We start from the raw sequence: 13,081 nt of genomic DNA on the forward strand, positions 1-13,081 counted from the left end.
AGTTACTCTGTTCTGGCTCTGACCATTCAGAGAAGCGGCCCTTCCAGCGATAGTTTTAGCCAGGGATAGACCTACAGCCCCTACAGTATTTCTGGTGTTCATCTGGAGTGTTAAAGCCACGTGTTTCCGTTGGCTCGTGTGTCCGTGTGAGCGCGCTACCTCTACTTCTCCGTTATTTAAAGTGACAGTACATCCTTTATTACACCGTTGCGTTTCGTTTCCTTTTTTAATTTTACTTTAAATGGTACTTTTTTATTTGTTCTTTTGTTGGAGATGTGATGGGTAACGTCGATGTCCTTTGTCTCTCAAGGGTGTCTCAAGTGTTTAGTCCGATCTGTTTGTATCTCGACAAAAAGGAAGAAAAAAAAGATCATGAAAAACAACACACGGTTAGGATAAAGCTAAAAAAAAGAAAAAAAAACTACGACTTCTGAATTGCTGTTTTTAATTGACCTGCCGCATGTTCCCCCCGCACATGCTTTAAAACACTGATTACATCATTCATCGTTAGTTTGTTGTATGTTTTCTCTTCGTTGGGTTTGTCTCCTCCCTTGGGTCCTTCCCTCAGAAGAAGCTCGTCCTCCGGTGGTTGTACTGCTACAGATCTGGTCCGGTCTGTGTTTAGTAGGCCTATGCATTGTCAGTGTGGATGTCAATGTAGGATAGACCCGCTTTCCCTTCAAGGCAAAGAAGACGGGGACGAAAAAAAAAATAGAATATTAACAATGATTTCAGGAAAAACTGCTTTTTTTTTTTCTTGTTCTTGGTGTTTCTTGTCATGTCTCGTTTCTTCCTTCCCTACGTTGTTCGTTTTCTTTTCTTTTAGGATTTTGTATGTTCAGGGTGACTTGTTTCATTCATGCCGGTGTGCAGTAGTCCTATCTGATATGATCTACCATTTCATGAAACAACAAGCGGGAGTTCTATCTATTTTCCATTTTCCGATCCGTTCTGTCCTATAGATTCAACCATTATCAGTGGGTTGCAGTATTTTTTCTCATTGTAGCCAACTTTCTTGTACAGTTTTATGCAAATTTCACATGGATGTTTATGACTTTATCTGCTGCCACAATAAAACTTAGAAATTCTGTAGATAGAAATTACTGTGCAATGGAAAATAAAAGTGGAAAATGTGCTGTTTTGTGAATTGTTTAATTCATCTCTGTGTGGTTAGTTATCACACTGCTTACAGACAGTATATAATCATGGGTCCTACTCATTTATATTTCTACCATTTATCGGGTTATGTTGCGCAGAGGTTGCCAATTTGTTGATATTTTCATATAGTGTTGTGCATGCATTCATTTAAAATAACTAGTTCCAGTTATTTATGAACAGTGAAGGTAACAAACTCTTAAAAAAGAATGTGAACTTGAACAAGTGAAAAATGAACAACTATGAACATAAATATATTGAACTAAACTTGAAGTAACATCTATCAAGTGTAAACATGCACAACACAAAATGTCAGTAAGGGAACTTAACACGCGTTTGTGAGGCCACAGAATAGGCTACAATTCATTTTAATCAGTGGGAGCCCTGTGCTTGTTTCCCTGCAACAAGAAGGTTCCATCTGGGGATGATGGAAGACAGTGACACCCTTAGCGTGTTTGAAATGTCCAATCGATTGCGCAATTTTTTTTTTGTTGCAGTCATTGCCGAAAACCCGGCCTCGCATAGGTACGTGGTGGGAAATGGAAGCAACGTTTTCAGCGCTTTTACGGATATCTCGGGATAGCCTACTCCGCTTTGGTTTTGATCCAAAAACCTGCCAGAGAGGTTTGCTCAAACACACTTTTAAGACCACCATCATTAGCTATTTTGATCATTTGATCTTCCTCCTGTACTGACAAGTGATTTAGGACATTGACAAATGGGTTGCGGATCCACTCATTCGTTCGCCATGGATCTTTGGAGGATGGGAAGTAACGTTCAAATTCATTTGAAAGCGCAACAAGGTGATCGCGCACCAGCTGCGAGAGAATGGGCCCTGCCTCAGTCTCTCCCAAAATCCTGGGAGAGACTGAACATATCGAATGCTCCCCTGTCCACTCAAATCAAGCTTTGCTTTAAATGCAGCAACTTTATCTGCCAGTTTAAAGACAGTCGTCATTCTCCCCTCTGGAGTGTCAGGTTGAGCTGAGCTCATAGTGTGACATTACTGTTGAACTGAACAAGTGAAGTGAGCTTAGGCTGCGCACGCAGCCGCTGAAGCCAATACGTGTTGAGGATGGGACAGACAGACAGTTATGCATAAGAAAATAAGTTAAGACCTTGCCAAAAATGCAAACATGTTATATGCAATCTAACAACTGCATATAGACTTATGGCATGTAAAAGAGTGACAGTATTGCGAAGTAAATTGAGTTTATTAAGTGTGCATGCATTTTGCATGAATATATATATTTTTTTCTTTATCGTCATGTCGTAGCCACGGCCCGGTTAGGAATGTCCTGCAGCCCGGTACCGGTCCGCGGCCCGGTGGTTGGGGACCGCTGCTTTAGATGATTCCAAGTCTTGACTAAACATATGTTTATTCAACATAATCCATCAGATTGGTGTTGTTGGATTGATGCTTCCGAATATGGTGTTTAGTGTTACCATACCGCATGCATGATCAAAGCATTATAAATCTGGTACTACATTTATCCATTCAGTTTACCTTCCACAAACTGGATTTGAAATCAGAAGGATTGTTGCAGTTGACTACTTCTCACCTGAAATCAGGGGGAAATGTATGGGTACACCCTGCTGCCATCCTAATCCTCTGATTAGAGTGTTTGGGATTTAGTACAGTATTTATACAACCTTTTATTAATCTTGTGTCTTTTAAATCAAAGTTTGGTTGATGCGTAAAAAAAAACTCAGCCTCAGGTGCAGTCAGCACGGATATTGTCATTTGACCAGCTGGACAGTAGGTGGCAGCAAATACACATGCTTGGATTTCAAACTAGCGCGAGATGAGATGGATGAGGACGACGACCAAATGAAACACAAATATGTGGCAAAAACAATGGTGACATGGTGAAAACAAGTAAACTTATTGATATCTCCGAAGCCATACTTATTTGTCTTTGTTTTGTTATAGGATTTGTTTTTTTTGTTAAAAAATACAACTACTTTTGCCCCGGAAACAAGAACTGGACATGATGTCGGTGCGACCTCCACAACCCAACATCGGGTGTGGTGTGTAAACAAGCCGGCCAGGCAACAACAAAATACTCAAAGGTTGGAAGCATATTTTCCAGTTGTTTTTCCCTATTGTGTTTCCTCACAGAAATGTGGCTCTTAGAGACCAACATTTGAACTAGTTTACATCTGAACCAGTAAGTCTGTACGGTTGACATGAAGCAGGCCTACCGTGTCTAATAATGTTCGTGTATGGACAGGTTGTTTTGGCATGTCTTCCCACTGACTATTACGATTTGGGTTCAAAGTTTGCACAATAGGCCTAGGCGTTTCTAATTCAACCTGAAATCAATAAATGTGATGTGTTTTCAGGGGGAAGTCTTTACTAGAGCTTGGTGCTTTCCGAATCCCCTTCTCGGCTGAAACGAATGGCCAAAAGACCGAAGACGTGACAGTAAGTGACATGCACCGCTTGCATAGATTTCAGATAGCTTATATTATTGCCACTGTATGATAAAAAAAAAGGCATAAATAATTATTATCATGAATTTATCCCTTTTAAGCGGGTTCAGTGGCCCCTGGTGGTCAATGGGGCACTTTCAAGGCAGCTTCATTGGAACAGACATCACTGGCCTACACTATTTAGCTAGTTTTAAAAATATTTGTATGTTCAATTACTTCGACAGTAGCTCATCTGCTTCCTTGCTGAGGAGCCTTAGCAATGTCTCATTGCAGAGCACCGTCCTCAACTAATGGAGAGACTTCTAGTCGGGTCACTATATCAAGAGGAGGTGGATGAGCAGGACGTTTCCTGTAAACTGGCATGACTTACCTCATTGATGATCCGAGCCTGACTCATGGAAAAAGGTGTTTTTATTAGGCTATTGATTTATTAGGCTATTGCCATTCTTAATCCGCCAATACAATTGTATGTTGTTTGAGTACTACTTTATAGGTATCCTTCATTTATTAACTGTATTCTGAACAAATATTGATTGTTGACTGAAGTCTAATTGTCTACACTACAGAATGAGATTGGATTATTTTATGGATTATGATCAATCCTACTAAGAGCAGATATGGCATGTCAATGCAATGCAATAGTTGTTATAGGTTGAATGAGAAGAGTAAGTGAATGAGACTTCCTGACTGAACATTTTCTGGAGCCTCAGAGATGGTGGGACTGCCCTCTGAGCTCACAGTTGGTTCCAGAATCCAGATCATCCTGCATATAACAAGGAACCTGTGCTCACGCTGGGTAGAGTTAGACATGCTTTCATGCTGGCGGCAGCAAGTCATGCTGCATCTGGAGCTAAGACAATACAAAATACAGAATGGAGTCACAGTTTATATGGTTTATATTTATCAACTAAGGCTCAAAATAATTATAAGACTCATCTACTAACAACACGCTCAGAACATTGCTTTTGTTGATTTCTAAATGTCCCTGTGGTTGAGTCAAAAATAAAAGGGTGTGTGTGTGTGTGTGTGTGTGTGTGTGTGTGTGTGTGTGTGTGTGTGTGTGTGTGTGTGTGTGTGTGTGTGTGTGTGTGTGTGTGTGTGTGTGTGTGTGTGTGTGTGTGTGTGTTTAAGCAGAGTGGAAGGAGGTGTAAAAAAACAGCTACCGATATAACGGTAGCCGTGAAGAGTCTCTGGGGGAGAGAGGAGACATTTGTCGATTGGAAACTGACTGGTAACAAAGGCACAATCTGTGCCAAATACTTCTATCTCACACACACACACACTTGGCACGCACGCGCTCACCCACGCACGCACGTGAACACCCACGCATGCACGCAAACACCCACACACCCACGCGCGCATGCACACACACACACACACACACACACACACACACACACACACACACACACACACACACACACACAGAGGCACACGCTTAGCCCAAACAGGAGCTGTGGCGCTCAGCAAGATGTGTCACGTCAGTGTGATTGGTTGCCTTGGCGACAAGTAACATGAATGACCCGAGCGATGTGTTCACAGTGGGAAATCATATTACAGAGGCAAGAAGCAGGATCCACCAAGTATCTGTCTGTGTCTTTCTACCTAGCTATCTATCTGTCTATTTGTCTGTCTTTCAATCCATCTATCTGGCTGTCCAGCTCTCTAGCTATATTTCTGTCTCTCTGTCTGCCTATCTATCTATCTATTGGTTTGTCTGTGTGCCCATATATCGGTCTGTCCATCTTACTAGCTATATGTCTGTCTCTCTGTCTGGCTGTCTGTCCGCCTTTCTGCCTTTCTTCCCTTCAGTGTTCCGAGACGGCATTCGCTCTCACATGGGCACACTAAATCTCACTGTACCAATAATGTCCTATAACATCTCAATGACCAATTACCACCACTCCATCCATGCGCTGTCACACACCCACATATCTGCATCGCTGTAGCAATCATGCAACAGCGAGAGTAACGCAGTCTTACAACCACTTGCATCACGAGAATAACGTCACATTTTCTCCAAAAGAAATGATTGCTGCAGTTAAATAGGCCAATGCACAGTGCATTAACGGACATGAAGGCCAAATAAGGCCTCTGCGTGCAGCCAAACTACTCGCACTGTCTCGAGAATATGGCATGTGATGACTGCAGCTTCTTCCAGGATCAAGGTTCAACAGATGTGGAATCCTTCCTTCCCTCCCTCCATTCGTCTGACACATCTCGCCTTCACAGTTAAACACATAATCCTTGCACAAACTACTTCTACGCATTATGCTTCTCTGCTTGTATAGATAGACTGAAACTGGGTTCTACAGCACCGGCAACCATGCTTTTAATGGGAAGGCCTTGATTATTTTACGGACATTGTGCTGTTCAGAAGATGGAGTGGGGCTCCTCAATTGTATTGTACCCAATCAACATGCCATCAAACACACGGCCTGTGTTAAACCTTCAGTCAAACATATGTTGTGGTAAATATGACCAGACGATCATCTGTGCCAAAAAATTTGTTCTTACACTCACACAAACTCGCGCACGGTTAACAATATAACTATTAGTTCCTAACTCCCTGCACCTATGGTTTTTCATAATAATAATAGTCTTGCATATTTCAGAGTGTGTGACATTTTCAGAACTACACAGGTCCCCTGATATCACGTTTGCAATGGAACCATTCCATATCGCATCGTTTGAGGCGTGTGACAGCAAAGATGATCCATTTTCCAGGTACAATTTCCAACTCGTCAAGCCTCTAATTTCAACCTCCACTGATTTACATTTGTTTCAATTTGTGGATGTGGAATACCACCGCAGTAATAAACACAATTAAGTTGTCCATGTGTGTGATTACCTCCATTAGGCACTGAAATGGCGTTTTTAATTATTCGGCGTCTGTGAACTGTGACTGATTTGCAAAGAAAGACCAATGACAGAGATAACCCTTTACAAAATGAATAAATATCCTTACCTTTTTAAATTCAACACTTCATATTGAATTTTTGCAACATGGATGTGATCTATTTATTGATCAATGGAGATGCTCTTGCCTCTTATGGTGAATGCAGGTCATGAAGGAAATGGAGCAGAATATTTAATACAATGCCTGCAGTTAGGGTCTGGATGTTTGGGCATCGAACCCAAAGTCTTTCGGCCAGGAATCCCAAAATCCAGGCATCTCTTTCCAACTTACATTTGTTGTGCGTTGTTTGTGTGTTTATGTTGTTAGGTTGGGTTGGGTCGTTTAATAACTACTACAGTAGAGTGCCATCACTGCACTGAATTCTAGACAATTTCCTGGACGTCAGAAACAAGAGAACTTAAGACCACAGTTAGAATCTGCTTAAAACTTCCTGTGAAAGGAATTTGATTTTTGGTGATTTTTTGGAACATTTTCTTCAAAAAAAAATGAGTGTGTGGTCTTGAGGTGGTGAACTTCTTCTATGTGCACAGCAAGTGGTCCGGGCATAAAGTAGCAAATGCAACATTAAGGGCAGCTCTTAACCGTGCCGCAAACAAACACCCACTCAACTGAACACTGCATCCATTGATTTATGTATCCATTCATTCATCAACCCATTCCTCCGTTCATCAATTCGTTGATATATTCATCCATTCATCTGCCACAGTTGTATAGTTACCCTAAAAAAAAACACGTTCAGCAGCAGATCCAGGAGAAGGAGAAAAATAGATTCTCGTCTCTTTTCATCCGTTCACGTTCTACAGTCTTCCAGGGTTCAGATTTTAATAGCCACTTTCATGTTACCATGATTCGATGTAGGCTCAGGCTGATTGGACAGAGAGCTAGCCCTCCGGAGCACCGGCTCTGACTGGTCTCAGCTTTCTTTATTCTGAACTCTTCTACCTCTCTTCCTTCACTCTCTGAGTATCTCAGGAACTGCTAGTCAGGCCCTCAGGGGAAGCAGTTCCTTTCTGGTGTGTGTCTGGTCCAATCACAAATTCATAATTCATGTCCGACACTATGTGTATATGATCACGCCAGATGATCCCTTCCAGGGGTGGTTCACAATCAAGCGCACACGAGGAAATGTATATTTTTTAATTTGGGTCTATTTTCAGTTGTATTTGTTTTAGACCAAACGGGGTAGCATCATTCATGTGCAGCGTTATCTGAGCGTGTGGCATTTGGTCACCTTCTTGGCTACATAGTTAGCATGGGAAATAGACTCCGCTCGAAGGAATAGGAGGAAATCTGAATAGACTGAAATATCTGAAATTGCAATGGATTTCCTGGAACATAGTTTTCTGATGCTTACTGCATACCTTGGTAAACCCTCATAACATAATGAGGATTCAACTACAGATTTATTTTGTCCATCACTTTAACTGTAAAGTTAGAGCCGAAGAGATGCTGAATAAGTTGATGGTGGGAGTGACTGTCTGGTACCATGGGGTCTCACCATAATATCCTCCCTTTATCTGACCCACAAAGCAGGGTTTTCATTCTGAGATGTCTGACTTCATGGACCAGCGTGAGGTTCTCTGGCTTGGGGTTGGCCAGGATAACCACGGATAACTGCAGCAGGCCCAATAAGGCACCAGGCCAACTGAATAATTATAACCACTAATACCATGAAGGAACTAATACCGTACCATATTATCTATACTGCCGTTGTGATTGTTATTTTTTTCGTGAAATGACTTCACTTGCGCTAATCCTCAATTAATTTCAAGCATTCATGAATAGCTGCAAATTCTACTACCTTGAAAAACAAAATCAATTCCCAGAGTACCTCCATTTTTGTTATGGACTGAGCAATGGTCTCTGAGTAAAAAGGGAGTATTCTTGAGCTCTCTACCAGTCCCTCCTGAAACATATCGGACCCTTGTTGATGTTTCTCATGTCTCCCATAATCCAAAGTGCTGGGCCAAGGGCCCCAGTGGGAGCAACATGTAATCTTATCTAGGCCACAGAGACTCCCCTTGTCCGAGATGTGGTTATCTTCAATACCTGAGTACTAACACACACGCACGCACCCAAACACACACACACACACACACACACACACACACACGCGCACTCAAACACACACACACACACACACACACACATACCCAAATACCCACACATACGCACCACAACACACACACGCGCACCCAAACGCATACAAACACACACGCACCCAAACACAAACACGCGCGTACCCAAACACACGCACACGCACACCCAAACACAGACACACTGGCATACATATATACACACACACACACATGCACGCACACGCACAGACCTGCCCAGTCTGTGTGCTGTGATCCTTATGTCTCTATGGGGAGTCCTAGACGAGCAGGAGGAAGCAGCTAGATGTACCATTAACGGTGATTGAATCCTTGAACGTACCCACTACTGTTTTAATTTTTTATGGATTTATGCTCTGTTCACAATGGGGTCGTACGGGGATGAGATGGCTTTCTAGTTGAATCCTGACCCTAAGCCACAAAAGCCACAGAAAGGGAATCAACATTTTCGTTGTATTCAAAATATTTGTGTCACTTAAGTTTTGCCTCAGATGCAATATTCCCTTTTTTAGCTTTTGTTGTTGGCATTGTTTGTAGCTAAATGGATACTTTATTTCCTTTCCAGAGTGGGATCCTCTCATCTCCGGCATATTCCTGTCCAGGTCAGCGGCACGCTAAGCCTGGAATGAGATCAGGGGCGGCTTTAGGTGGCCGTGTGGTCTCAGAGGTTTTGGGCGAAGGACGGCAATTAGAGCGGGTGCCGTCGCTTGTCTTTGGTGGAGCGGTGCGTAAACAGTGATCTGGAGCACAGCGTGGCGTTAAACATGCGCTGTGTTGTGGGCAATGCACCGCGGCTTCTGGGCTTTGTAGTGACATTCTCGGAGGCCATTTTGTCTGCACCCTCAACCGAAAATAGCTTGTGTACCGTCGAGAAAAAGTCGCGTTGAAGCTACAAAGTCAAACAGAAAGACATTTATTTTTACAATTCAAACATTTTTGTCTGAGTTCTTTCACCCTCTCAGGATCATGTGGTGAAGGATTATCTATTTTAAACTGCCTTAAAAGAAGAGTTATTTTCTGTCCACTCCCGCTGAGCATAGTGGGGGAGAGAATGCGACTTATTTGAAGTCCCTTACTAATATGGTCATGAAGACTGAATTAAAGATTTGGAATTTGTCCAGATTCACTCTCTCTCTCCTCCCCCCTGCTCTTAATAGTACTATTGGAGCTACTCTGTTACGAATGCATTTCCCCCTCATTGATCCTGAGCAGCATATGATACAGGATATGACCTCATGACATTTTCCTTGTTGACATCCCACTGTGAGAGAAATGATGGTAGAGAACGAGCTTCCATAGAAGAGTAGGGCTGTTAGCCACCTGCTTTTGTCCACACACACACACACACACACACACACACACACACACACACACACACACACACACACACACACACACACACACACACACACACACACACACACAGATCACATTTATCTCTCCTAGATGATCGGAGCAAACAGCCGGCCCAGGATAGATACAACAGCCTGTCGTAAAAAAAGTGATTTCAGACAGTTGGACCCCCCTCCCCCTCCAATACTGCTTGCTATCTATGTAAACAGCACACAGGGGCAAATTAACTAACACCTGCGCCCCCCTCTCCCCAACAGTCTCACCCACACACACACACAACACACACACACCTCCAGCATGGTGTACGCAGTTATAAAAAGTTAAATAGATAAATAAACACAGAGATTGAACAAACTCTGAACAAAGAGATTGAGATATGCTATGTGTACACACACACACGCACGCGCACACACACACACACACACACACACACACACACACACACACACACACACACACACACACACACACACACACACACACACACACACACACACACACACACACACACACACACACAGTTGTGTAGGCTGTGTAAACAGCCTGAAGAGTCTGCAGGAGGAAATGTATGACGGCGAAACCGAGCAAGCAGCCAGACTTAAGCTGCTGCAGCACATCAAGTGTGCTTGTGCATGTGCACTTCTGTGTGTGTGTGAGTGCGTACTGATATTTGTCCGCTGTCTGGATGTGGATTTTTCAACTCTGTAATATATTTTTGAGTTTCTTTTTTCTTTTTTCTCCTCTTTGGTTTCCTAGGCAACCGCGTGACTGGGAGCGGGGCTTTGCACGGCGGGGCTGGTGAGTGACGAAACCAGAGCCCTGCCACTGGGATGGCGTGTACAATGTGAGAGTGAGCATTAAATGTGGGTCACTCATAAGCCTTTATTAACTCCCCCAACCCCTGTCCCCCAAGTGAGGCAATTTAATTTGCATTTGCTTGACACGGCTGCACTTCGTTTACAGCGGTAGGCAACCCCCTCAAGCCTGAAATATATGCAGCAGCCAGAGGAGAAGAGGAAGGTAAACACACACACACATATCTCCACGGAGGGACTTGTCGATTTGCATTGCGTTTCTCTGTTGCCTAGCTGGTGCTGCATTAGCTCGTCGTACACTGTAGCACTGCAGCATTTGCATTGCAGTCTTGGGGTGTGTTCGAAACCGCCTACTTGCTTACTGCTTACTACCTACTAAATATTTGGCTTACTTCTCGAATCCTTAAATAATGATTGAGTACTCCATTTGAGTAATCGACGTTCAGAAGACCGTCCTTACTTAACCACCTCAGATGACGTGAATCAAATGACGTGTCAATAACCTACCGGCCGGGCGCCGTTAATAAATATTATAAATAAATATATATACGTCACATTTAACGTCACAGAACACCTTCAACCTAAGGATTTGCGGTGATATGTTAAAACAATTATTAAACAATTATTAAAAGCACTGCTGCTGCGGCTCCCCGTTTAGCGCCATTGCTTCCACTGTTCTTTTGATTAGACGCAGTGCATTCTGGGGCAGTTGAGTACGTCTAGTAAGCTAGCGATGCTTACTCAAAATCTTTCCGGAAGTAGAAGACATTCGGATACTACTCGCTTACCTAAACTCGCTTACTAAGTTCTCACTTACTCAATTTGACGTCATAGTTAGTAGGAGTAGTAAGCAAGTACGCGGTTTCGAACACACCCTTGGTCTTTTTTTTGTTTCACTTCGATGCGTCCATTGGGAGCCTGAGGTCATGGCTTTCCATCTCCGTCTCAGACACAGCGTAATACGTTTGTTGTGATGAGCACGGCTCCTCGGGTGGACACCCTGCTGTGAGGGGCCGTGTCCTGTTTGGAGAGAGATGGGCGCTGATGACCGAGGGGTGATGCCACTTGTTCCTAATTCGTTCATTGCTAATTCATTTGGTGTCCCCTTGGTTGTCATGGCGATCTGCTGCTCATAGTTTCTCGCTCTGTTGTGGCCTCTGACACGTCTTGATGTGGAGTGATTCCTTACCAAATCATGGGCACATATTAATTATACCGCTGTGTGTGTGTCTGTGGGTATGTGTGTGTGTGTGTGTGTGTAGTTTGATGTGTGAAGTGGGTGCACAACCAAATGGGCCGTGTAGTCTAGACTACATTTGTCTGTGTACACTGAGATGCACACACAGAAAAATCCCAAATGTATCAACACTTTGGGTAATGAATAAGCTATCTGTTACACTAAACTACTTCCCTGGGGTTATTGTGAAGGAGATGTGTGTGCATGTGTGTGTAGCCAACCTGAGCTCTTCACACAGTCAAAAGCCCCCCCCCCCTCTTCCCCAGAGAGTGGGGAACAGGCAAGAGCCTGTGTGCTGAGCTCAGCACGATCTCACAGAGGAAATGCACCAAACTATGCTTTTCAAAGTGCTGCGATTCACTGAAAGAAAGATGGCCAGAGTCCCCAGCCCTATATCTAAAACATCCATCAATAACACATTCAGTACCGGAGACCTGGGGCATTAACCAATCCAAGACAACCTATATCCGAACTCTGAAACATGCTATCATAGTCGCCGCCCTGACAGAATTCCTGTTCGTAGTCAAATACCCGGCCTTCAAAATTGCCACAGCTTTTTCTTTTTAATTTCTTTGCATTTTATTGAAAGATTATATTTCGAACGACGGCGAACTTAGGAGCAATGTTTACCCTGACGTTGAACTTGTGAGCAGGCAGTAGATCTAGAACTCTGACTCGTTGGGTTGTTTCCGATTGGCTGTGGCTAGCTTCTGTCCAGCTGTGGGAATACCCCCTGCTGTGTCTCTGTGTAGCTACAGCTGTGATGAGGGTCGGAGGGGGGGGAAGTAAAGATGGAGCGATATGCAGAAGGGAAGGCGAAGCCCCCTGTCGGGATCAACCAGGGTATCACATTCTGTTACGTTAAAATGGCGCTGGAAGCCAGCCCACGCCGGGTGACTATTGTAACCGAAGAAAGCAAGCAGGGCTCACAGTCGCCCCCCATGGGCTGTGATCCCAGCGCCGCTGAATGTATTTCAACAAAAAACATGCTCAACCTAGCTTACTACGGCTGTTCAGATAAACTGTCGGAGTCCATTTGTTAGTATAGAGA

At 43.5% G+C, this 13,081-nt stretch overlaps 1 long non-coding RNA gene across 1 annotated transcript; it reads left to right on the top strand.

The window, feature by feature from the left end:
• Nucleotides 1-2,978: 2,978 nt before the first annotated feature.
• Nucleotides 2,979-10,998, top strand: LOC130374656 (uncharacterized). Its single transcript, XR_008893642.1, has 4 exons — nt 2,979-3,228; nt 3,502-3,583; nt 10,735-10,822; nt 10,942-10,998. It is a non-coding gene; the product is annotated as an uncharacterized LOC130374656 (long non-coding RNA).
• Nucleotides 10,999-13,081: the final 2,083 nt, after the last annotated feature.

This window comes from Gadus chalcogrammus, chromosome 21 (assembly GCF_026213295.1).
Source record: "Gadus chalcogrammus isolate NIFS_2021 chromosome 21, NIFS_Gcha_1.0, whole genome shotgun sequence".
Lineage (NCBI taxonomy): Eukaryota > Metazoa > Chordata > Actinopteri > Gadiformes > Gadidae > Gadus > Gadus chalcogrammus.